Raw genomic sequence first — 27,865 nt, 5'->3', positions numbered from 1 at the left:
TGTAGAAAACAGCTGAGCTGGTGAAATGTCGGCACTCATAACACAGAGTGCCGATATGCTGAAAAAAAAGAAACACAAACTGCAGGGACAAAAATACTGTACATCATTATTCTCCTTTAAACGTCTTTTTTGTAGTATGGCAAGACCCCATGCACTCCCCAATGTGGCGAGCAAGCCCCTCACATTCCAAACATATACACCAACTCTGAGACTGCCATACTTTGGAGGAAAGGGAATATTCTGAGAAATGGACAATTTGGACTTTATATATGCAAATGCAACCACAGGTGTACCACAAGGCTCTATATTAGGTCCTCTTCTTTTCTCGACGATTTTCACTAACAAACTTCATACCTCCACCCACCCTGCTACACTCATACAGTACGCAGACAATTTGACTCTTATCTGCTCTGCATCCTCACTTACCATGTTACAATAACTCACTCAGGATTCCTTTAGCTTAGTGGAAAGTTGGATTACTCAGATGCAACTTATCATAAATCCCATAAAGACTAAACTGGTTCTTTTCACCACCAACAAATCTATTCCTACCTCTCTATCCTTCTCAATCACTTCCAATAATGGTACTATCATCATCCCCTCTGATCAAACCAAACTCCTGGGTGTAGAAATTGACAAAAACCTACAGCTTGATGTCCACATTTCACAAACCATCAAAAAAGTCCATAAAAAATGGGAACACTTTACAGACACAAAAACTTTCTCTCAAAACAAGCGAGAATCTCCCTAGCCCAAACCCATCTATTGTCCACTATAATGTATGCGGCACCAATCCTTACCCATATCAGAAAACATGATTTTGCTAGACTTGTGACATGTTACAACAAAATTGCCAAGTTTGCTAATAACTGCACCTTCAGAACCCATCACTGTCAGGTTCTAAAGGAACTACAATGGCTAGAATTTCCCCAACTACTCAATTACCATCAACTAATCATTGCCTACAATATTGCGGACATCCTGATAGAACCCAGCACTAAGTCACCTACTCACAACCTACAGACCAAATTGTTCCCTTCACTCCACTGACAAATCACTCCTTTGTATCTCTAAGGCTAACAATACTGCAGGTAAAGCACTATTCTCCCATAATGTAGCTAAATCCCCCTGCTTTATCTTCTGCCTCCACTATTACACTGTTCAAAAACTCACTTAAATCACACAATGAATTCCTGGCTATGTCCATGCATTACCTAATATTCACTGTTTCAACCACCCCAGATAGCTTCATATCCAATTATACCTACTGTAATTTTTCTACAGCATCAGGAATTATATTTTCTGCTCAAGTTTCTAATTATACTAGTGCATGCTAAACTTACACTAATTAATTTCTATAATTAGTTTCTGTCTGTCTCTATAGTCAGTTATAATGCTTATCTAGTGTCAGTTTCTGTTTCTGTATCAAAAGTTGTATTTTTTATCTAGTGTCAAATTTACTTTTTGTATCAAAAGTTGTACATTTTTATCTATTATCAATGTTTTGCTTCTGTATAGATGATCATGTTGCTATCAATTTGTTCAACTACTTGTTTTTCTGTAATGAATGTGGAGCTTTTCTCCCTGGGCCTCTGCTGCAAATGGACATGTGTCCTGTCAGACTATCCCGGTAAATAAATGTAAAAAAAAAAAAATAAAATAAAATAAATAAATCTGTTTTTCAGCCAGTAATAGCATAGTGAGATTCAGTCATATGGGTATGGATATTTCAAATGGTTTCCTTAAAAAACACTTACTGTCATATTAAAGTTAATCAAATATAATGTGATGCTCTACCAGGCAGAGGTAAGGTAGTCCATACATGACATAAAAAAACTTTCACAACAAAACAGACTCATCAGCATATTAAACTAATTTTGACTAAGCATAGTGGTACCAATGTATGACTGACAAAAATTAAGAAAAGTAAGAGGCCAAACACTGATCTCAGAGAAGCTGATGAGATATAATGACTGCCCCCATATCACAGCTTGTGTCCTACTTCCAAGGCAGTTTGAAAACTGCTCACTGAAACATGTTGATACAGACCAGCAAGCCACATCAGTATAAGGTAACAAATGACAAAGTCCAATATCTTTAATAGGTCAAGAAATACGGCACCAAAAACATTTTCCGAGCATATTTGTGTATAAAGATTCAACAAGATTTAGGAGGTCAGTATCTGCTCCATGGTTTGACCAAAAAAAAAATATTAAAAGGTTGCTATTAAAATGCTACATTCACTGGGGAGAAACATATTTCTTCAGCTGCTTGGGCACAAAGTACTTCTTCTTTCGGCTGCTCGCATTAGGGGTCGCCACAGCGGATAACCTGTTTCCATTTCTTCCTGTCCTCTGCATCTTGCTCTGTCACACCAACCACCTGCATGTCCTCTCTCATCACATCCATAAACCTTATCTTAGGCCTTCCTCTTTTCCTGTTACCTGGCAGCTTCATTAGCATCTTTTTCCCAATATACTCTGCATCCCTCCTCAGCACATGTCCAAACCAACATAATCTTACCTCTCTGGCTTTGTCTCCAAACCTTCCAACCTGGGCTGACCCTCTAATATACTTATTCCTAATCCTGTCCACCCTTGTCACACCCAGTTCAAATTTTAATATCTTTAAGTCTGCCATGTCCAGCTCTGACTCCTGCCTTTTTGTCAATGCCACTGTCTCCAATCCATAGAACATAGCTGGTCTCACTACCCTCTTGTAGACCTTCCCTTTTACTCTTACTGGTACTCATCTGTCATAAATCACTCCTGACACTCTTCTCCACCCACATCATCCTGCCTGTACTCTCTTCTTCACCTCTCTTCCACACTCACCATTAATCTAAACTGTTGATCCCAAGTATTTAAACTCATCTACCTTCACCACCTCTACTCCATGCATCCTCACCATTCCTCTACCCTCTCATTCACACACACATATTCTGTCTTAGTCCTGCTGACCTTCATTACTCTTCTCTCTAGAGCATATCTCCACCTCTCTAGGGTCTTCTCCACCTGTACCTTACTCTCACTACAGATCACAATATCATCTGCAAACATCATAGTCCATGGGGACTCCTGCCTGATCTTGTCTGTCAACCTGTCCATCACCATTGCAAATAAGAAAGGGCTCAGAGCTGATCCTTGATGTAATCCCACCGCCACCTTAAACGCATCCATCACTCCCACGGCAGACCTTACCGCTGTCACACTACCCTCGTACATATCCTGTACCACTCTTACATACTTTTCTGACACTCCTGACTTCCTCGTACAATACCACAACTCCTCTCTAGACAACCTGTCATATGCTTTCTCTAAGTCCACAAAGACACAATGCAACTCCTTCTAACCTTCTCTATACTTCTCCATCAACACTCTCAGAGCAAACATTGCATCTGTAGTGCTCTTTCCTGGCATGAAACCATACTGTTGATCACTAATCATCACCTCCCTTCTTAACCTAGCTTCCACTACTCTTTCCCAAAACTTCATGCTGTGACTGATCAGTTTAATCCCTCAGTAGTTACTACAGCTCTGCACATCACCCTTATTCTTAAAAATTGGTACCAAAACACTTTTTCTCCATTCCTCAGGCATCCTCTCACTTTCCAAGATTTCATTAATCAATCTAGTTAAAAACTCCACTGCCATTTCACCTAAACACCTCCATGCTTCCACAGGTATGTCCATCTGGACCAACAGCCTTTCCATTCTTCATCCTCTTCATAGCTATTCTTACTTCCTCCTTGCTAATCCACTGCACTTCATGATTCACTATCTGCACATCATCCAACTTTCTCTCCCTCTCATTCTCTTCATTCATCAGCCCCTCAAAGTACTCTTTCCATCTGCTCAGCACACTCTCCTCGCTTGTGAGTACGTTTCCCTCATTATCCTTTATCACCTTTACCTGCTGCACATCTTTACTAGCTCGGTCCCTCTGTCTAGCCAATCAGTACAGATCCTTTTCTCCCTCCTTAGTGTCCAACCTTTCATACAACTCTTCATACGCCTTATCCTTAGCCTTCGCCACCTCTCTCTTTGCCATGCACCTCATCTCCTTATACTTTTGTCTACTTTCTTCATCTCTCTGACAATCCCACTTCTTCTTTGCCAACCTCTTTCTCTGTATACTCTCCTGTACTTCTTCATTCCACCACCAGGTCTCCGTGTCCTCCTTCCTCTTTCCAGATGTCACACCAAGCACCTTTCTAGCCATCTCCCTTACTAGCTCTGCTGTAGTTACCCAGCTATTTGGTAACTCTTCAATGCCACCCATTGCCTGTCTTAACTCTTCCCTGAACTACACCTCACAATTACCCTTAAACTACAATAAAGTAATTTGCCTTGAAATTACCATAATCATTGGAGACCAAATCTCTTAACTGTCCATATTTTTGCCTCACATCTTTGGTCTATTCCTCCCAAAATTTGTGGTTTTCTGGCAAATCACTGAGGCTTGAATTCACTTAATAATGACATACATTTCAGTTTCAGACTTCATATTCTTCAGAAGAATGCATGTTAAGACAAATTCTGTTCTTCTAGTAACTTTTTAAGTTTGAGAGCAATATTTAAAATCTATCCCTGTTTTGGGATTTTTGTCCCCTGATTATTTTAGGATTTGTCCAGATTTCTTACACTAAAAAGTTAAGAGGTATGCTTGAGACAGCACCTTAATGTTGGGAGAAAAAAGTACAGACTTTCACAAGGTACAAAGTTTTTTCTGCGTGTAATGCCTTATAAGCTGACCAGCAAATGGCAGACAACTAACCTAAGAAATTGAAATTATCCTTAGAAACTGAAAATATGGGTTGCCTGTAGCCTTTGAAAATAGTCTAAGTTTCATTGACAGTTTATAAAGAGGGCATGGGGGACACATGTAGTTGATGTTCTGTAGTGAACATGAGCAGACTGTGTTCTTTCTATATGGTCTTTCAAGAATAATGTAACCAGAGTGTGAACTAACAAATGAAAGTTTCAAATGCAGAAAACTTTTGAGATGGACAGAGTTCCATGACTGCATGGATTTAGAAGATTGTGTATATCTTTCCCAGAACTGTCAAGGATCATTAAGGCCACATTTCTAATGAGGCTGTCCTAGAAAAGTTTTAAATGTGGCTACCCATTCCATATTCGCTGACCCTTCCCAAACAAAGACTGCTTATACTATGCAACAGATATTGTGACAAATATCAGAAGAAAATAATGTGATGCTTCACAGAAAGTCAAAATAATATGCAGAGAAAATTCATAAACAAATATATGCATTAAAAAAGGTAAACAGTACTTGCATAACATTTTAAGTGGCACTCAAGGAATTGGATTAAATGAAGGAACTGTATTTTATATTGACAAAAACTAGCCATTTACATGAAAATTCCTACTGTAAAAGTCTCTAAAGATGGATTGTTGTATTAACATTTTTTTCAGTGTTCTCATCTCTTCATATAAATACAAAACAGAAAAGTAAAATTTTGTCAGGAGCTATGCAAAAAGCTAAACAACACCATTCCTCCTCTTTCTTCTCTATATGTTAGCATACTAGTCAACTGACAGAAAAAGAAATTCAGTGGGCCTCCTCTCTACAGATGACTTTTTCCCCATCATTTTAGTTTTGCATACTATTGGTGCAACTCTATTATTAAACTTTTAATCCACTACTACAGTTTCACAGATTGCTGTAGTTGTACAGCAAGTCAGCCAACATTAAACTAGTGGCTTTAATGTACAAGTACTACATAAAACAACTGATGGTATTAACTCAGTAATGGAAATTTAATGATATGCCTCAATGGGGGCTGCTTAAAAATGGCCAAGGTGATACTACTTCAGAAATATTACATTCTCAGTATGATCAACACATCACCTGATGCATTTTGTTTGACTTGAAAAGGAACTAATTTTGTGTGTGTGTATTTCTCTGATCGAACAGTATTCTAAATCTGATTTGTTGCAACACCCTGCTGCTTTCCTCGTGCACCACATTTGAAAGATTACAAACGCCAAGTCTGCAATCATCTCAAGCTAAGGAAAGTGAACACATACTTCATATATTTTATACGTTCTTAGAAACAGGTAATGCAAAAACAAGTATGTGCATGAGAGGGAAGGGCTGTTAAAAACTTCTTAGTCATGTGATAATCAATATCTCCCAGACTCATGACAAAAAACACAGCTTGAGGGGAGTATTAGTTTTTTATACACCAACATGGCATAAAAGTCACACACTGTATTTTTTCATTTTCTGTAATAAACGGTAAAGACTGCAGTAGAGCGACTACTAAAGAGTAAAGCTGAAATAATTAGTGCACAGGCTTGCAAGGTTTTCCAAGAGTTGGTTTAATGTTTCAGTTCTGCTTGGGATGATAATTATAAATATGCAGATGAGATATTATTGTGGGGGGGGGGGGATAGAGAAATGCAACATCCATCCCAAAAGCAAAAGTCCAAGTGAACAAAATACTACAGAATATAAAATGTAGTTTGAGTAAATATTTATCATATACTCCCAGAATAGAGGATGTTACTTTAAACATCATTAGTATTTTGTTTCAGGCAAGAGCTGAGAGAGAGAACTATGCAGTTTATGATTCCATTGTAACTTTGTTCAAAAAACTTTTCACAGGCAGCATACCACAGACAAACAAAATGCCTAGAATGCAGTGTTTGCAACATTCAAAGCATTGAGTATGGCAAACTGATGACTCGAAGATATACAGGCATTTAAAGAAAACCTCAGAATGACAACTATGTACATTATAAGACAGTTATGTGCACTAGCACAGGTGAATAATGCAAGTGTTCAGAGGTTATTCTGCCTTAGGGCCATTGTTGATCTTCCCCACTGAAAAGTAAAGTAGAAGTACATTTACTTCTCTCTGCAACAAGGTGAAAGAGAGTCAGGCACATCTTAGCAAGAAGCCATCTATCTGTAGAACTGTCTGTAAAGCAGTCTGGAATGCGTGTATAAGTGCTGCTACTTACTTTAACCAGTACTTTTCCACTCATGTTATATAACGAACAGCTATATGAGACAAAGTTCCCCAAGCCTTAGTGCATTTTGGGACAGCCTTAGCTATAAAATATCTAACTAAATGTGCATATAAGCACAAAACCAAATGCAGGGCTGCTATCAGTTGAGGCAGGAAACTCACGCTAGACGTAAAAGTAAGCACAATCCAAACACCAAATGCGTGAATCTCCAGTGGCAATAAAACGAAAGTAAGATGTTCAACAAATCAGAATGCACTCATAAAAGTAAATGTAATTTATTCCAACGAGTAAGCGCTTTCGCCAAAGGCTTCTTCAGACTCTTAATACAAAAATAAAACTGTAAAAATCACTTTTAAAAACTTCCCTGAAGTTGCTATTGGACAGTACATAATTACTTGTCACATGTTATGCTGTCTTAAAAAGACAAGAACTAAAACGTGTTAACATGGACAAAAGCGTCCTTTCTTAATAAAATGAATGCTTCCAACAAAACACATTCAATAATCCATATGTCCGTACAAAAAATTAAAAACATACATATTCTCTAACTCATTCTATAATGTGTTAAGCACTGTACAATGTCATTAATCGTTGCTATATTTACTAAGAACTCTCGGTTCCTATTATATGATGGTGTCACAGAGTAAAAAACCACAGAAAAAAACAACTTTAATAGTCGCGTTTCACTCTGTCGAAATTGTTTTAAAAACGTGTATCACGATTGTCTTGTGCAGGATAATAACAATGCTGTCACTTCACATAAATCAAGTAAATCAACTGACACAGCGAAAATCGCTCACTCAAGGAATAAAAGCATACCTTTACGCTAATTCAACTTATCGAGTAATGTACGCTTTACAATGTCCCTCAGCAAGGATTCAGATCTCATTATCGCTTATACAAACTGTTGTCATAAATTTAAAATACCTAGATATGAACATCTTAGATGTCAGCATTGCATTCTGTTTACGGTGTGTAAAAAACTTACTTTACAGAAACTTTATATGTAATTGTGTCAATGCTACTACTTAACTTTATGTACAATAGTAGCTCAGACAACAGTACACACATTGAGAACTTCGCTCCCTTTGAGCATATACCTAATTGGGTACGAAAATGTATTTAAACAATTAATATTTAAATCAACCTTATTCTCATATATAATCGTGCATTTATTAAACAGTTGATGTACGTACGATGATACCCTGCGAGCATGTATCGGGCTCAGTATATAATGGATTTTAAATGAAGCTTCATTCTCATACCTGTTAGTGTATTTGTTGAAATAATAAAAATAATAATAGTAGTAATAAAAGTAAAAATAAATAAAAATACATACGGGATAAGCCCGTGACATAAAGCTCTAATAATGTCAAAGTGCCTAAATTATAGTATAAGCGACTGATCTTCCTTATGTAAAATACATGGGACTCTGTATATTATCACTTTTGGGTCATGGTACTTTTGTAAAACAATAGATAGAAAGACAGTCCACATTAAGTATAAATCTATGCATGTAAGTATTATGCGTATCTATTCATTGTTGTACTTTTTAGGGCTCCTAACTAATTTCTTTATGAATCCCTGGACCTACTTACAATGTAAATTTATACTACAATAAAGAAACAAATATAAATATCTACAAAACGATCTAAGAACTGTACCCAGAGACAAATGATACTGATTTCTAGGGAATAATCACTCTGGGATCTAGTGTCTAGTCTCTGATATGATGTTAAAACTCCAGATTCCCTACATCTCTATATGTCCAACAATTCCTAGAAGATGAAAACGTACTTCCTCGTGACTATATGCTTTATATCAGTCATTCTATGGGAGTTGTTATCTTAGATCTACAAGGACAGGATAACATGTGACAAGTAATTATGTACTGTCCAATAGCAACTTCAGGGAAGTTTTAAAAGTGATTTTTACAGTTTTATTTTTGTATTAAGAGTCTGAAGAAGCCTTTGGCGAAAGCGCTTACTCGTTGGAATAAATTACATTTACTTTTATGAGTGCATTCTGATTTGTTGAACATCTTACTTTCGTTTTATTGCCATTGGTAAATGTGCATATAGACTGTGATGATGTGAGGTATTGCCAGCTATGCCAAGATAAGTTGGGCAGTGGATGCGTAACATATGCCAGCACAGCTAGTTGGAATTTTGTAAAGAATTACATGTCATTTGTATATCAAATTGATTTGTACAGATGCTTGTGTTGAAAATGTATTTTTAAAGTTGCTTGTGTTGAAAATGTATCAACAGTGGGTCCTGACTGTATTGTAACTGAATCAAATACATACATGTTAACAGAGAATACTGGAAGAGAAGAGGTTAAGCTCAGCTCCAGCTAACTTTGGAAACCAGTAAGAAATTAAATTACTGGGACTAGGCCATAAATATGTTATCTCACAGTTTTGAATGAAGTCAGAGACTCAATGTCTGTAAGAAGCATGGTTTGTTAGTCTCTGCAGTAGGAGTAGAAGTTTATAATTGTTTTATGACATTCAAAAGTTGCACCAGATCTGAGCAATGCTCGTATGTGCATTATTGACATGTACATGCTAAATCTTGCCTTGCTCCAATAAGTAAGTAGGAGCAGTAATTCTCTAGATCAGTCAGGAAAATGTAGTGAGAATAGTTAAGTACTTTTTTTCTGTAACTGTGTGAATCTTTCCAGCTGTGTTATTTTTAATATTTCCTGTGCTGAAACTCTGGTGTTTACTGTAAATAGAAATTTTGTATTTTCATGTTCTTTTATTATTTATTATTAAATATATTTAAATTTTTCATTGTCACAGATCCTATAGAGAACATTTTAACCTTTGAGAGTACTTATATCTACTGGTGACACAGTGGCCACTCCTAAAGCCTTGCTGTTTGGTCAACATTACTATTTGTATTAACATTCATTTTACTCAGTATAATTAGGTACATTTGCAAGAACCTTAGGCAGCTGACTTTGTAATGTCTGGTGGCAGTGATAACTACCTTATAATCTTTTAAGAAGGGGGCACAGTGTGTAAATCTGTGCCAGCCTTCCTCAGGTGTGTGGGTGTGTGTTAAAATCAAATCTCAAAGTGTGTGGGTGTCAGCTACTTGGAGCAGGGACACAAATCACTGGTTTCACAGACAAGAGTGTTGGAGGACTTGGCTTAGAGACTCTGTTGAAGACTTAATTCTACAGCTGTGCCAGTGGGCATCCTTATTGGATAACTGTGGAGAGACTCAGACCCCGGGCTGAGTGGTTTCCATGTGTGCACTTAAGAGAAATTGTGCTTGATGCAAAGAGCTGCATCTGGAAATACTGGATGTGTCCATTTTTGTTACAAGTGAATGTCCCTATCCATTGTCAGTGGTGAGGATTGAGGCTCCCTGATTACTGGTCCAGAGTGGGGACGTCACATATTGGTGAGCAGTGGTGTGGATATTAATTGAACTTCTGTAGCCTGTAGGCAGTTGTCATTAAATGTGTGTCCTCTCAGCAGCCACAAGGTAAACATTCAGAGTTTCAGTTCATGACAGGACGGCACAGTGGTGCAGTGCTTGTGTTGTCACCTCACAGCAATAGGTTCTCTAGTTCGATTCTCAGCAGGGGTGCAGAGTATGCATCTCCTCCCTGCATTCATGTGGATTTCCTCTGGGTGCTCTGGTTTCCTCCCACATTAGAAAGACATGCATCTGGAGCATTTCTCCCCAGGCCTCTCCTGAAAACTGGCTTCATTCTAAGTGGGACTTTCCTGGTAAACAAATAAAACAGTTTTATTTATTTATTTTTAGTTTAATTCAGTCCAGAAAAGCAGGCAAAGATGTCAGCAAAGGATTATGGCAAGCTGACAAAGAATCAGTTGGCTGAGGTGTGCAAAGCCAAAGGACTGGTGCATACCAACCTAAGAGGAAATTATTTCAGTCTTAGTCGCAGCTCAGATCAGCAACCAGGAGGATAACCAGTCTGTTGATGGGAATTTGCAGCCCTCAGAAATAGGACAGTTCACCTTTTCCTCAGAAGACTTAAAAAATCCATCTGGGGTTAGACAGAGTTGAGCTGGAGGCCAAACATTTGGAACTAGAATAAGCAGAGAGACTGTGGTGTTTGGAGGCTGAAGAAAATAAGCAGCATCAACATGAGAAGGAGATGCTGACCCTTCACCTGGGTCATGGAGGTAATGGGGAAGGGAATAGCTGAACCTCAGAAGCAATAAACATCAGTAAATTTCTTCCACAATTTACAGAGGGTGATAATTTTGATAGTTTTATTCAGATATTTGAAAAACCATGTAAACAGTATAATGCTGACCAAGGACTTTAGGTATGGTTCCTGACCCCCTTACTCCATGGTAGCTGTAACTGCTGTTTCTAAATTGTCTGATAGTGATTGTTTAAACTATTAAAAAGTAAAGAAATGTTTACTTGATTGTTTTAAGTTAACACCTGAAGCTTACAGAAAAAAAAGGTTTTGTGAGCAGAGACACAAGGCAGATGAAAGTGCGTGTGATAATATTGCTGAGTTAAGCACTTATTTTCATCAGTGGATGAGTGGGGTTCAGGTCACCACTTTTGAAGGGCTGGAAGACTTTTTGGTGAGGTAACAAGCCCTTAGCACTTTACCTGAGGACATGAAAATCTGGCTGGCAGACCAAGAGTGTAACTCTGCAAATGATCTGGGGAAAAAGGGGGATCTCAACTTAGCAAACATGGCATCACTGCACAGGAAGGGGATACCCAGTGCTGCACATGGAAATAAGGGAACCTGCAGTGGGTAGCCTACACCACCCCAACAGAGTCTACCAGTAACAGGGGAAGCCACTAGTTCAAATACATGGCCATGATCAATGGTTAAATGTTTTAAATGTGACCAGTGGGGCCATGTATCATATAGATATCCATGGAGGCAAGGTGGCGGCACCAGCAAGTGGGAATAACAGTATGGCAGTGGTAAGTTGTCTGGAGGCAACATGGGTACCCCATATATCACTAGAGGTTATATCCTATCTTAGTGGATGGAAAACAGGCCACTGCTAAGACAGACACAGCCTCTGACATAACCATTGTGAAGCCTGAAGTGTTTAAAGAGGAGCAGTACTTGCTTGGGCAGTTCACTCCAGTAATAGCTTTGGGAAGGACCCCATTTCAAATGCCTTTGGCCAGGGTTCACCTTGACTGTGAGGGTGGACAAGGATGCAAACAAGTAGGTGTGTTTGAGGATATTCCTGCAGATGTCTTCATACGGAATGATTTTGATAATGCAGTACCTTCTGTGCATGCAGTTTCATTCAGTCAGAATTGGAAACAGGCATGTGGTCTGGCAACCTGAGGGAGACTCAGACAGACCCCCATACCTGAAGCCATAGTTGGTGAGGTGGCTTTTTCAGGAAGGGAGGTAACCTGTAGCAGTAAGCCTGAAGGTGAGCCATAGCTGCTGGTAGGTACTGTTGTTCCCTTGGATGGAGTGACTGCAAGGGCAGATGAGAGTGGTAGCACCCCAGACTGACACTGAGGCACCACTATCAGAGGATACCAGGCTTCCTGTGGAAAAGGAGCTGGGAAGGGTCACAAAGACAAAGTTGAGACAGGGTCTGCACTCAGATCCTGCACTGAAAGGCTTGAGGGAGGAAGCTGGGGGGTGTTTGATTCTCAAGGAAAAGGGGAGTCTGTTTACTGGAACAAAAGGTTACTGTATAGAGAGTGGATCCCTGAGGGAGGGCTAGAGGGTGAGATAATACAACAGTTGGTAGTGCCTAGAGCCTACCATCTTGCACTTCTAGCCATAGCCCATGGCATTCCTTTTGCAGGTCAGGTCATATGAACATAAACCATACCAAGAGATGTATTATGCAGAACTTTTACTGGCTTGGGATTGCTAGAGATGTAACAGGATACTGCAGGATCTGTAACCAGTGGCAAAAAGTAGGCAAGGCAGGAGACAAGGTCAAAGCTCTTTTGATGCCTTTGCCTGTGGTTGAGGAGCCATTTCAGAGGGCCACTATGGATATTGTGGGGCCACTGAGTACACAAAGTTCTACAGGAGAGAAGTATATCCTGGTGTTAGTAGATTATGCTACTAGATACCCTGATGCGGTGGCTCTGTCCTCCATTGAGGCAGAGAAGGTGGCAAATGTTTTGTTAGAGATTTTCAGCAGGGTAGGATTCCCAAGAGAAATACTGACAGAGTTGCCAATTTCATGTCTGACTTACTGGCTTGTCTGTTGAAATGCTGTGGGATTAAGCACCTAAAGACCAGCCCCCCACCATCCCTAGACAAATGGTTTTGTGGAGTCATTAAACTTTACACTAAAGACCATGCTACAGGCATTTGCAGACTAGTTTAAGAGAGATTGGGACACATATTTGCCCTATCTGCTGTTTACTTACAGAGAGGTACTCCAGGAATCCACAGGTTTTTCACGCCTTGAGTTGCTGTATGGTCATAGGGTGAGGGGACCTTTAGATGTGATTCATGATGAGTGGGAGGGTGAGTGTGAGTCCCACAAGGAGTCTGTTGTGGCATGTCCTAAACCTCAGAACAAGACTTACGGAGCTCATGGGCTTGGCCCAGAAGAACCTGTCAGGAGCCCAACAGCAGAAAAAGGTCTGGTATGACAGGAATGCTTGAGCCCAAGAGTATGCTGTGGGACAGCAGATGATGGTTCTTATTCCTGTCAGACACAATAAGTTGCAGGCAGCTTGAGAGGGACCCTTCAAAGTAGTAAGGAAGTTCAGTGATGTTAACTACATGGTAGAACTGCTAGGCAGGAGACAGGGGCCCAAATTATACCGGGTTAACATGATGAAACCTTACCATGATAGCAAGGACATTGTGTTAAGTATCTGCAGTAGGAGGCAGGAGGATTCTGAGGGAATCTATGGCTATGGCATGATGCAGTGGTACAGCAGTAGCATTGTCACCTCACAGCAAGAGGTTATCTGGTTTGATTCTCGGCTGGGGTGCCTTCTGCATGGAGTCTGCATGTTGTGCAGGTTTCCTCTAGGTGCTCCAGTTTCCTCCCATGATAGAAAGACATGCTCCTGGAGCGTTTCTTCCTGGGCCTCCACTGAAAATTGGCTTCATTCCAAGTCAGACTTTCCTGGTTACTAAATGTTAAATAAATTAATAATAAAATATATAGTGAACCAGGCAGCAAAATGCCAAGTCACTAAGATGGAGCCTAGGTTTACAGGCATATGACATGCCAGTGCAGCACTGTAGTGGGGTCAGCAAAGTCAATTCAGATGGGATTTCAAGACACGGTATGGGTTAATGTATATTGCACTCACTGCAACAAGGTTTTTAAGTCCAAACAATTTACAAGTAAGAACTGTGGCACAGTTTATGATATAAATTTTTTTGCCAATTGCAGTAGCGAATGGCTGATATATTTAGCTACATGCAGCTGTGGCTCCTTTTACATAGGACAAACTTCACGACCATTAAGACTGAGAATCTCTGAACATACCAGTGACATGAAGAATAAAAAACCAAGCAGTGCTTTATATAAACATTCCATAAAACATTCATCTGCCAAGTTTATTTTCGCGGTTACAGATATCATGAAAGGGAATAAATCCAACACAGCGGGGTGGCATTCCATTCTTGACACAAAGGAGAAATAATGGATTGTTAAACTGGGTGGTTTATTTCCACCTGGATTAAACAAACAATTTTGATTACCCAATCACATACTTGATTCAATTAAGTGCACGTATAAAAGACTATCTGAAATGGATTTAATTTACACTGAGGAAGGCTGTGTTGTGTACCAGCTGAAACTGGTTTGTTTGTTTGTGCATTGCATTACTGAATAAATTTATGTTTTTAGTCTCACAGTTTGCTGGTTTACTGTTTGGATTTTAATGTATTCCCAGACAGGCTCACTCCTGTCATGCAATGTTTCTCAAGGGTCACTTGAAAAGTTAGCTTGAGTCTTGAAAGGGGGGGACAGATGTGATGATGTGAGGTACTGCCAGCTATGCCAGGAGAAGTAGAGCAGTGGATGTGTTACATGTCAGCACAGCTAGCTGGAATTTTGTAAAGAATTACATGTCATTTGTATATCAAACTAATTTGTAGAGATGCTTGTGTTGAAAATGTATTTGTATGGTTGCTTGTGTTAAAAATGTATCAACAGTGGGTCCTGACTGCATTGTAACTGAATCAAATATATACATGTTAATAGAGGATACTGGAAGAGAAGAGATTAAGTTCAGCTCCAGCTAACTTTGGAAAATAGTAAGAAATTAAATTACTGGGATAGGACATAAAGATATTACCTCACAGTTTTGAATGAAGCCAGATGATGCAATGTTTGTATGAAGCATGGTTTGTTAGTCTCTGTAGTAGGAGTAGAAATTTGTAATTGTTTTATGACTTTCAGAAGCTGCTCCAGTTCTCAGCAATGTTTTTGTGTGTGTATTACTGACATGTAGGTGCTAAAACCTGGCAGTTTCTAGCAGTGAGGGGGTTGCATGGGAACCAGAAGTCAGATGACCAGATGCATGTGATATCATCCAGTACAGAAATAATGTTTTAATATTAGGTGAGAAGGAAGTCTCAATGCAGTCTGTTTCTTGGAACCTGACATAGAAGGATCCCTCACCTACTTCATTTCGCCTTGCTCTACTAAGTAAGATCAGCCAGGAAAATATAGTGAGAGTAGTTAAGTATTGTTTTTCTGTAATTGTGTGAATCTTTCCAGCTGTGTTATTTCTAATATTTCCTGTGACTTTAACTCTGGTGTTTACTGTAAATAGAAATTTCATATTTTCATGTTTTTTTATTATTATTAAATATATTTAAACTTTTCATGGTAGCTGATCCTTTGGAGAACATTTATTTTGTTTAGAAGCTGCCAAACTCAAAGAACTGGGAAGAAAGGAAAAGTACAGTTGTGTACCTACCATAAATGTAGATGTTCGAGTGTATTCACTGTTGCAGTCATTACAATTGGGTTATCCTGCTGGCAGGCTACCCGCAGTCGGCCTGAATTCCAAAGTCTAGGTCCGGTATTGGTTGCTGTCACCTCCTCCCCGACGTCAGTGTGCCAGGGGTATAAAAGATGCAGCCGATGACATTTTCGTCAGTTTTTCTTGCCCCAGATGTTAGGTGCCCCCAAAAGGGTAGGCAAAAAAATATGTCAATAAAGCATGCATGCACCAAAGTAAATTATTCCTTCCTCTACAAGCAAATACACCACATAGGTTGTATAGAATAGAAAAGTACAGATAAGTTCCAGCAAAGATAAGGGGGATGGTGGGTGGGTAACCTGGGCTGCAACAGTGAATGCACTCGAACATCTACATTTATGGTAGGTACACAACTGTACTATGTTCATCGTGTTTCACTGTTGCAGTCATTACAATTGGGTTGAATCCCAAAGCTAAGGTTGGGAAGCTGGAGCTAAATAGGATTAGGAGTGGCTATGAGGCCCTGCAGAACTGCAGTGGCAAAGCCTGCCCTGGATTTAGAGTAGAGTGGTAAGTGATAGTGCTTTGTAAAAGTGTGCACTGAACTCCAGGTTACAGCCTCTAAAATGTCTTTGGTTGGTACTCCTCTGAGGAAAGCTGCTGAAGTGGCTGTTGCTCTGGTTGAATGTGGCCTAATGGCCTTAGGCACTGATTTGCCATGTTGTGAATAGCAGAAACGAATGCAGTGGCCTATCCACTTTGAAATAGTCTGCTTTGAGATAGCCTTTCCTTGTGATCCTGCAGCAAATGCCACTAGTAATTGTTCAGTCTTTCTGAAAGTTTTGGTTCTGTCCAAATAGAAGCGCAGCTGTCTGTATATGTCCAAAGAATGCAGAAGTCTCTCACCCTGATTCTGTGGGTTTGGATAAAAGGTAGGTAAGTGAATAGTTTGGTTAAGGGACACACTGGACACTACCTTAGTCATAAATGTCGGGTTTGTCCTCAGAGAAACCCTATCTGGATGGAAAATGATAAAAGGTTCCACAGCCATGAGTGCCTGTAGCTCTGAGACTCATCTTGCAGAGGTTATTGCTAGGAGCAGGGCTGTTTTCCAAGATAAAAATTTTATATCAGCTGTAGCGGCTGGCTCAAAAGTAGGCAGGGTGAGTTTTTCCAAGACATAACTGAGGTCCCATGCAGGTATTGGTGATCTCCTTGGAGGCCTTAAGTTTTTGGCTCCTCTGAGGTACTGCCTTAGTAAAGGATGAGAAAAAATAGGTGGCTCTGTATTGTAATGAGCTGAAATGGCAGAGGCATGAATCTTAATTGATGAAAAGGATAGGCCTTTGTCCAGCATCTCAGTTAAGTATTGCAAAATCTGAGGAATATTTGGTACAATTGTGTCAAATCCTTGTGCCTAGTTCCAAGCACAGAATCTCTTCCACTTTTCAGCATAAGATTTTCTGGTGCCAGGCCTCCTGGCCTCCAAAATAACATCCATCACCGCTTTAGATAGAGGGGTGTTTTGAATGACTACATTATCAACCATGCTGCCAGATTTAAGGTCTTGAGTTGGCTGTGCAGGATTGGATTGTTTTGTTGGGACAGTAAGTGAGGAATTTGAGGTAATGTCCAGGCTGGGCACTGAGACAGGTTCCTTAGGACTGGGTTGGTACTGTTGGGGCCAGTCTGGGGCAATCAGTATCATTTTTGGCTTCTCTTGTCTGACCTTTAGGAGTACCTTGGGGAGGAGGGGCATATACTGTTAAGTTATTCCAGCTGAAAGATAGAGCATCCACTTTCCATGCTTGCTTGCGATAAGTCCTTGTGCAGAATCTCTGTAGTTGGAAGTTGTGAGGGGAGGCAAATAGATCTATGTCCGGGCATCCCCATTTCCTTGCTATCATGCTGAAGATTTCCGGATCCAATTTCCACTCATGGGGATCCATGAGGTTTCTGCTTAGTTTGTCTGCCAGAGTATTTACCTTTCCTGGCAGGAATTGTGCCTGCAGCTGTACTTGGCAAGTCAATGCTGTGTCCCACAAACTTACGGCTAGTCTGCAAAGGGAATAGGAATGAATGCCTCCCTGCTTGTTTATGTACCACATGACTGTGGTATTGTCCGTCTTTATCAGTAGTTGTCCCGGATGAAGTTGGTCCTTGAAGGCTGTCAGGGCATTCTGAACAGCTAGCATCTCTTTTTGATTGATATGTAGGTGCATTTGGCTTGCGGACCATGTATCCTGAATACATCTTCCTGCCATGTGCCCCCCTCCCCCCAGGCATAATCTGATGCATCTGTTGTTAATGTCTGCCTGGCTGTGGGTAAAGTGAATGGCTGTCCCTTGTTGTGGTGACAGGCCTTTGCCCACCATCGAAACTCCTGTTGCAGGCAGGGAATGAGAGTAATTATTGTTCCCAGGCTGTGGCAATGTTGAGTCCAAACCCTTTTTAGATGCCATTGAAGTTTCCTCATATGCAGTCTTGCATATAGAAATAGAAGAATGCAGGATGCCATGAAGCCCAAAGCCTGCAGAATTTTTCTTTCAGATGACTGTGCCTTTGTTGCCAACAGTTTGAAATAAATAGTCAGTTGCCTTTGTTTGTCTGGCATGAGATAAGCCATCTGGGCAGTTGTATTTAAGCTTGCACCCAGGAATATTATCTCTTGAGAGGGTACTAGTTTTGATTTCTTTTCGTTTACTGTGTACCCTAAGCATGCTAGTAATCTTTTTACAAACGGCAGATGCTGTAGTAGAATGTCCTTGTTCTCTGCTTGAATGAGGCAATTGTCCAAGTAAGGATATATTTGTATTCCTTTTTGTCTGCAGAATGCAATTACTGGAGCCAGGCATTTTGTGAATACCCTGGGTGCAGTAGATAAGCCAAAGGGCAGTGCATTGAGCCAACTATGAATCTGAGGTATCTTCTGCATGATTCTCTAATTGGGACATGCAGGTATGCCTCTTTTAGGTCTAAAGTCACAAGCAAAGTCTTCTCGCCCAGCATGGGCAGAAGCTGCTGCAGAGTCAACATTTTGAATTTTGGAATATCCAAATATGTGTTTAGAATAGATAGGTCCAGTATTGGTCTCCAGGCTTTGTCCTTTCTGGGCACCAAGAATAGCCTTGAGTAAAATCCTTGTCCCTGCTCTTGCTCTGGTACTTGCTGAATGGCTCTCATGTCCATGAGGGATCAAACTTGCTTTTGTGCCTCTGCCCATTGATTTTTTGGCAGGTCTGGCAAACCATGTGCCCTTGGCAGGGTATGAAAGTGAAACTTGTCACTATGTTCAAGACCCATTTGTTCTGGGTTATTATGTGCCAATTTTGATGAAAAAGTGCTAGCTTTCCCCCTAAAAGTGCTGCCAGAAGATAAGTGCTTGGTGCTGGCAGGGGGAAGTCATTGGGACTGTGTCCTATATGGCTGTGATTTGTCTTCTCCGCTTTTGAAGGTAGAAGCACCCAATTGTTTAGACCTGTATGTGCCTTGGAGCTGGGATCTGCCTCTAGGGCATCTGTATCTGCCCCTTTGTGGCCTGTCTGACACTGGAAAGGACCAATTCTTTGTAGGCCAGTGTCTGCTAAATCTTGGAGGCTGTGCCTGTAAGAAATCCTTGACTGTTTGCATAGATTTTGTTTTGTCCTCCATTTTCTTCAACACCTCCTCTGCTTTAAGACCAAACAAGGTATCATGCTGTAATGGAGCATCTAATAATTTTGCTTTAACATGATCAGGCAGATTCTGTTCCTTTAACCAAGCATGCCTCCTGATGACAGAACCCATAACAGCGGCCCTGCAGGAGGCCTCCAGATAATCAAAACCACATTGCAAAGTATGCTTTCCAAGTTGTTCAGCTGCATGCAATAAATCCTGCATTTCTTTGTTTTCTGCACATTCAGAATTTATTTTCTGTTTAAGCAGTGACATAATATATTGCCGATATTTAAGCATATGAAACTGACAATTTAAAGCCCTTATAGCCAAGGTAGCAGAAGTGTAAATCTTTTTTCCCCATCTGTCCAGTGCCCTAGAATCCCTGTCAGAGGGGGTAGGGTTTTTTGCAGTGGAAGCCTTGACCCCTTTGGAACTCTTGAGAGATAGTTTCTGGGTGAGCAGCAGAGTTTTTAAAAAGAAATTTATGTGAATCAGGAACCCTGTAGTATCTGTCTGGCTTAACAGGAGCTGGAGGGAAGGAGTCAGACTGGACTCTGAAAAAACATCATCTACAATGTCTAACACAGGTGGAATAGCAAGGGGCCTGTGCTGAGGTAGTAAAAGGAAGTCTCTGAGCCTTTTCTTAGATTCAGAATAATTTTGGCTCTCCCAGTGGAAATGCTCCCTCATGGTATGCAGAGTTTCCCCAAAAGAATAATCCTCAGGAGGAGAGGCTGAAGGGATAGATTCTTCAGCATCAGAATCCTCATAGGGAGGAAGAGAGTACTCCTGATCAGAAGAGGAATCAGATGAAATGGAAACCTGATCTGAAGATTCATATTCTGTCTCTTGCCTAGGCCTTTTATCAGGAGGGGGGATGGGAACCCCTGATCAAAGTAATTCGGTCTTCAGTCATTTTGAGCATCTGTTTTTTAGGCATGGAGGCCTGTCCATGGGGCTGTTGTACTTGTTTCTTTGTCTTTAAAGGTGCTTTAGTCTTTGCCTTTGAAGCTGAAGTCGTTTTTACATATAATTGGGTTGGTCTGAAAACACCCTCAGAAGCCGATGACTGCTCAGCGGCTCTGGACCCATCTGAGGGAATAGTTTCTGAGGATCCAATACCTTGAGTTTCCAGTAGCCTAGTCGACTCCATGTGGGAGTTGGTAGCAGCCTGTGGCTCTAAAGTAGCGGGCGTCAGGGGCTGCAAAAGTGCCTCACTGAGAACTGGTGAACTGGCAACTGGCTTAGAAGAAGCCTCATTGTCAGTTTTGGACCTTGGATGCTTGTCCTTTTCTTTTTCTTTGTGTTTCTTGTGAATTGCGGTAGTAGGATGGCTATCCGACATTGTGTAATTAAATCTTCTGCCAAAATAGTGAAATGCAAAATCGTACCGACGCTTAATAGTGCATTGGTTAAATCTAGCACAGAACCAACAATTAGCAACGTCGTGGTCAGGGCCTAGGCAAGGAATACAGTAGGAATGAAAGTCCTTATGAGGTATTTGCTTCCCACAAGAAATACAATTATTAACTTTTTCTGACATCGGTCTGGAGCAAGAAAAAAGTTTCCCCAATTGGGTACTTAGCTTTTAATGAAGAGTTCAGATCTGAAATTCGAACACGAAAATCTCAGGAGTCGGCCAAATGGCACTTGCGAACTGCTTTTGCGTCGGGCACCGTATGGCAAGAAAGACTGAAGAAAATGGCGTCGGCTGCATCTTTTATACCCATGGTGCACTGACATCAGGGTGGAGGCGACAGCAACCAACGCCGGACCTAGACTTTGGAATTCAGGCCGACTGCGGGTAGCCTGCCAGCAGGATAACCCAACTGTAATGACTACAACAGTGAAACACGATGAACATCAAAAGGTTGCTTAGATTTGTGAATAACTTTAGACTTATCCAAATAATATCTGAGATGTCTATGTGAATCGAAGGTGTGAAGAACCTTCTCACTAGCAGACTGTGGAGAAGGAAAAAAAAAAAGAAAGAAAATTAATAGACTGATTAAGAGACACCTCATTGACCACCATGGGCATAAAAAAGGACTAGTACAAAGAGACACCACATCCCTGTGAAAAACTAAAAAAGAAGAACACCCATGAGAGACTGAAACTAAGAGACTCTCTTAGTTGAAGTAAAGGCTAAAAGAATAACAGCCTTCCATGTATATTGTTGCAAGGAAGTTGAAGCAGCAGGCTCAAAAGGAGCCTGAGTCAATTTTTCTGGAACAAAATGAGGTCCCAGGGAGGCAGAATAGGCTTCCTGGGAGGCCTGATATGAAGGAAGCCTTTATATTTGAGGTTAAGCAATTTCTTAGAGGCCAGAGAAGGAGTTAAGTGCAGACAAGCAGAAACTGCTAACAGGTGATATTTAACTGAAAAATATGCATGTAGCAGATCACACAAATAAGACAGCACCATAGGAATTTGCACTGAAAACGGATCCTGTGTTTTGAGAGAGACAGAAAATTTCTTTCAATATGATTTCCTGGCCTCCTGCAGAACCCAACGCATGTTCTAAGAAAAGAGGTGCCTAAAAGGGATTAAAACTCTATAACCTGCAGCTGAGGAGTGGACGAGTGAGGATGGATAAAAGTCTCCCTTGTCTTGTGTGAGAAGTTCCACCCAGTGAGGTAACTTGTGGTGACTGCTCCTACCCAAGTGAGAAAAAGGGGGAAACCAATGTTATTTGGGCCAAAAGGCAGCTACCAGCAAGATTTTGGGGGAGCCTCACCTGATCTTGTGCAAGACCATTGGAAGCAGATGAAGGGGAGGGAAGGTGTATAGAAACATCTCCTCAAAAAGAAAAAACAGGGCATCCACATTTCAATCCAGATGACTTAGGACTCTGGAAAAGAGTAGTAGAATCTGTTTGTTCAGAGGGCAACCAAAAATCTACACAAGAATACCCCACCAACAGACAATGTCCAGAAATACATCTCTGTGAAGCATCCATTCGTGAGCCTGTGTGCTGAATCTCCTCAGTTTGCTACTGTAGTTTTCTCTGAGAGAATGTAGAGAGCCGGAAGAGTCACTTGATAATGGACAGATGGATCCCAGACCTGAAAACTAGGCTTGCAAAGAAGGTAGGACCATGAACACCCTGCTTGTTGACATACCTCATCAATGTGGCATTGTCTGTGAAAACTTTGAGGAGTCCAGGATAAAAGAGGGTAAGAAAGGCCTGAAGAGCTAGAAGAGCTCTCATCTCCTTGATGTTGATGAAGAGGCCAGAGACCCTGGACCTTGAGAAGATGCCCCCTCCCCCATCTAAGGCATCTGAAAAAAGCTTGAGTCAGAACTGGAGGTTGGAAAGGAAGGCTCAGGTACTGAGAAAGTTGATATATCCACCACTGAAACTTGAAATCACACTGACTTGAGGTACCACTGAAGCTTTCTCATATGGAGCCTGGCCACAGGCAGCATAGCAATGGTGGAAGCCACAAACCTGAGAACTCTGAGAATGTCTCTGGCCGTGACTGAAGCCAGAGGAAGAAGGGACTGGAAAAAAAGCAATCAGAGAGAGGGTCTTGGGAGACAGGCATGGATGCTAGCAAGGGAGACATCTGAGTCCTGCAACCAAGAAAAACATGATCCTGAGAAGGAACCTGGACTGATTTTTTAAAGTTTATGATGAAGCCCAGACTTGGCAGCAGGAAAACATTAACTGGAGGTCCTGAAAAAGAACCTCAGGGAATGAAGCTTGAATGAGCATATCATTCAAATAAGGAAATATCTGAAGCCCTCTCATCCTGCAAAAGGCAATGACAGGAGCAAAGCATTTGGTGAATGCCCTTGGGGCAGTAGAGAGGCCAAAGGGCAAAGTAGACAACTGAAATTAAAAGGATGAAACAGAGAAATGCAAAAAACTTCCTGAAAAGGGGATGGATGGGGATGTGAAGGCATGCATACTTGAGATTGAGAGAAACCAGAAATGCCGGAGTCAGTAGAAGTGGGAACAAAGTTTGAAGGGACAACAACTGAAATAGGAGACCTTTAGAAAGGTGCTGATCTGAGAAAAGTCCAGAATTCGTCTCCAGGTGCCCTTCTTCCTTGGAACCAGAAACATTCTGGAATAAAAACCCTTCCCTTCCCCAGGTAGGGGGCACAACCTGAATTATACCCTTGGACAAAATAGCATGAAGCATCTCTGGAAAGAGAGGAAGCTCTTCTTGAGGAGGTTGAGGGATGCCCAGAAAGGAAAGAAGAGATTTCCACACCATGAAATACCCCTGGCAGAGTCTGCTGTGATCCTTAACTATTTTGGAAGAGACAGGGAAAGATGAAGGGACAAGGGAACCTGGCTTTGAGAAAAAAGAAACAAAATATCAGATGGAACCTGGTTTGTCCTGAAAAGGAGTTTTCTGATAAATAGGGGTCTGAATAGACTTAGCAGAAGGTACATGTCTAGAACCCTTTTTATTCTTGGGTGAACGATGAAATTTATCTGTGAACAAAAGCAGAATTGGAAGGGTAATTCCTCTGAAACTTAGGGATAGGAGAAACTATTTTTCAACTCCTGCCAGGTAGTGCCCTTATCCTTGAGGGATTAAAAAAGTTCAGCAGCAGAGCCAAAAAGATTTTCATTATCTAAAGGAGCATCCAGTAATTTGGCTTTAATGTCATCACGCAAAGCCTGAAGAAGCATCCAAGAGTAATGCCTCAGAACAGAACCAAATGCAGCAGCCCTAGAACAATCATAATTTGTATCATAACTGCATTTAATGGAGTGGTGAGCCACCTGAGAGGTAGAAACCAACAAGGAAAGGTCCGAAACCTTTCCTTCAGAGTCAGGAAGGTCAGAATCTTCTTGAGAAACCTGAGAAAGAAGAGCTAAAATATACCTAGTCATATGTGGTTGGTAATTAATAGCCCTAAAAACCAAGGTGGCAGCACTCCATGACCCTACTATGCTTGTCTGAAGAAAGCAACTTACTTGAGGACAATAGCTTGTAGGGTTTGTTAGAAGAGACAGAAACCACAGAAGGATCAGCATAAGGACATTTATACAGAAATTTACAGTCATCAGGCACCTTGTAAAACCTGTCAGGTTTCTTGGGAGATGGAGGTTGAGAATCAGGGGCTACAGAAGCTGCTGAAAAGGTAACTCAGAGGACAGCCAGAACTAGAGAAAGAGCAGAAGGTTTAGGAAACTCCATCTGGAGGAGTTCACAATACCTCTTCTGGATATCAGAAACCTGAAAACAATCCCACTTAAAGAATTCCATCATATGTGAAATATTTTATTGATTTTTTTGAGTGATGTTACTTCTGTATATAAGCATGGTTTTAGGTGAGTTATATAACTCTAATGAAGCCCTGAGATCACAGGGTGAAAGCACTAAGTGGTTTTCTAATAAAAGTTTCTCCTGTATCTGGAGTGGCTACACCATTGTTGGTGGCATTTTTTATTTTTATTTTTTCATTGAGTTTTACGTTTCCACTCCATTGGGTGTTTTTTCATACATTTATTTATATGTGAAATAGTGTCCCCAAAGCAGAGTGCAGAGTTCTTTTAAAGCAGAATCTGGACTGAAAGAATTCTCTTCCTCATAGTTCAAAGGAGAAGGGATCCGAGAAGAGCATGCTAAGGACTCTTCTCCAGAATCCATTTCCTCATTAAAAGACTGCTGCTCCCCAGGTTTCTTAACAGCAGTAGAACACCAGGGAGAGACAGGCACAGAGACCCCTTGAAGGGGTTTTAAAGCCATTAAAGCATTAAAACAACCCATGAGTAAATTCCTACCATTTACGTTGGGGATAGCTATCTGTGGGGAAATATGCTTTTTTTTATTTCTTTTACTGTGAGATGTATGCATGAAAAAACCTAGGTTGGTCAGACTCTTGCTAACACTCTACAAGAATAGTAAGAATTTTCTCCCATACAAAAATCTGTGGAATCCCTCTCAGTCCCTCAGCGATAATCAGCCGAGGTTTCCCCTCAATGCCTGGAGCAGACATTTCAAAAGCTTCAGAGCCAGAGGGTATACCAGAAGCTGGATCCATGCTGGTCTATGACAGGTTCACAGCAGGGGAATCTGAAGAAGGCTTTCACCAGCCTCAAGAGAGACATCTGCAGAAGGGTGGACAGCAGCTGTGTTAGACCTGAGATTTTTGGTCTTTTTCTTGGCTGGCTGTTGACCCTCAGGAAGACTCCACCATAGCACCTTTTGTCAACAGCTTTAGACATTGTTTTTCAAAGTAAACAGACAAAAAGGAGAAGCGACTATGTACGATCTTGGGAACAAATACTTGGCAGATAGAATTCTGTGTATAGTCATGAAAAATACCCAGACAGAAGAGACACTGTTTGTGATGATGTTTATGGGGAATCTGCCTCCCACACTGACATTTTCTCTTTCTGGATGACATATAAACCAACAACAATAAAATAAAAGAGAAGATTAGGAAAAACCCTAATGGGGCACTTATCTGAAACTGGCTCAGTAACCATCACTGAAGAAGGGTGTTCAGACTGGTGGCAAAGAAGTTCTGAGGTGTGTGCCTCTGTATGTCACCTTTATGCCCTACATCTTTTACATGAAGAGTACATGTGCGACATATGACACCTGTAAAGATTAAAGGCTTTGGTATGCTGGCCATCACTGGGCTATCCTTGACAGGAGATCCCTTACATAAGGAATACTCCATAAACTCCATCCTCCACACAGGTAATGTCAGTACCCCTTCTCCTAACATCTCTCACTCCTCCAAAAATATTGTTACCTCATTCAACACACACTTCACACAAACCATACTATCACTAGCTAAACAACACAACCCCCCTCCCCTCCAACCCACACCTTCAACTAGTAATCGCTCCACTGCCTTCTCTTTTTCTCCTGTATCTACCTCCAACATAAAAAACTCTTAACTAAACTTAAACCCACCAAATTAACAGCAGACAACCTCCCAAGTGAATACCTACAAATCGCAGCTGATGCTCTGGCCTACCCAGAATCCATCTTGATTAACCGATCTCTGTCAGAAAGTTATGTTCCCACACTGTGGAAAGTATCACATAGAATTCCCCTCCACAGAACTAACAAATTACTGCCCCATAGCTATTCTCTCTCCACTCTCCAAAATACTAGAGAGATGCATACACTCTCAGGTCTCAGACTACCTCCTTACCAACAACCTTCTTTCCAATACTCAGCATGGTTTCTGACCAAACCATAGCACCACCACTGCCTTACTCTCCTTGACTATCCTTCAGCATAAAAACAATGGCTATCTCTCCTCTGCTACTTTCCTAGACCTATCTAAAGCATTTGACATGGTCCCACACAAGCAACTCATCTCTGTCCTCAATAACCTACCCTTCTCTCAGTCAGTCACCAACTGGTGTCAGAATTACCTGTCTGACCGCCAACAATCCATTGTATGGCAGAATGACATATCTCTCCAACTACCTGTCTCCACAGGGCTTCCCCAAGGATCCATCCTTGGACCCCTACTCTTCTCTGTTTTTACCAATAATCTAGCCTCTGCCACCAAACATGGCACACTCATACAATACGCAGATGACTCAACCATCATCTGCTCAGCCCAGTCTCTACCCAAACTGCAAAAAGTCACACAAGAAGCCTTTTCCTCTGTTGAAACTTGGTTATCCGATGCCCAATTAATACTCAACCCAAACAAAACTAAACTACTCATCTTCCAACCCACTAAACATACTCAAAACAACTCTCACTTTAACATCACAGCAAAAGACACCACCACTATATACCCAACTGAACACACCAAATTGCTAGGAGTGGAAATAGACAATAAACTAAAATTTAACATTCACATATCCATGACCATTAAAAAAGTCCACAAAAAACTAGGAGCGTTATACAGAAATAAGCAACTTCTCACCAAAGCAGCAAAGATTTCAATAGCAAATTCCCACCTTATCTCCACCCTACTTTACGCCTCTCCAATATATACCAACCTAAGGCAATGCGATCTAAACATGCTAGAGACCTGCTACAACAAAATTGCCAAATTTGCCACAGGGGCAACCTACCGTAGTCACCACTGTCTCTCACTTGCTGAATTGGGCTGGCTTGAACTCCCTCACCTCCTTCAATGGTATCAACTCTCACTCACCCACAAACTAGTAAACCATCCACTAAATGTCCCATCCCTCCAGAATCTATTCCAACCCTATCGCACCACCAGACCACTAAGATCCAGCAACAAAAATCACTTGCAGATCACTAAAGCCAATAACTCTGCTGGTGAAGCACTATTCTCTTGCACCATAGCCAAATTATGGAACTCCCTCCCACCCACAATTACCTCCGTACC

The sequence above is a fragment of the Protopterus annectens genome, chromosome 2.part1 (assembly GCF_019279795.1).
Source record: "Protopterus annectens isolate FY-2018-M chromosome 2.part1, PAN1.0, whole genome shotgun sequence".
In the NCBI taxonomy this organism is placed as follows: Eukaryota; Metazoa; Chordata; order Ceratodontiformes; family Protopteridae; genus Protopterus; species Protopterus annectens.
The sequence above is the reverse complement of the archived record's forward strand: the minus strand, read 5'-3'. Positions refer to the sequence as shown.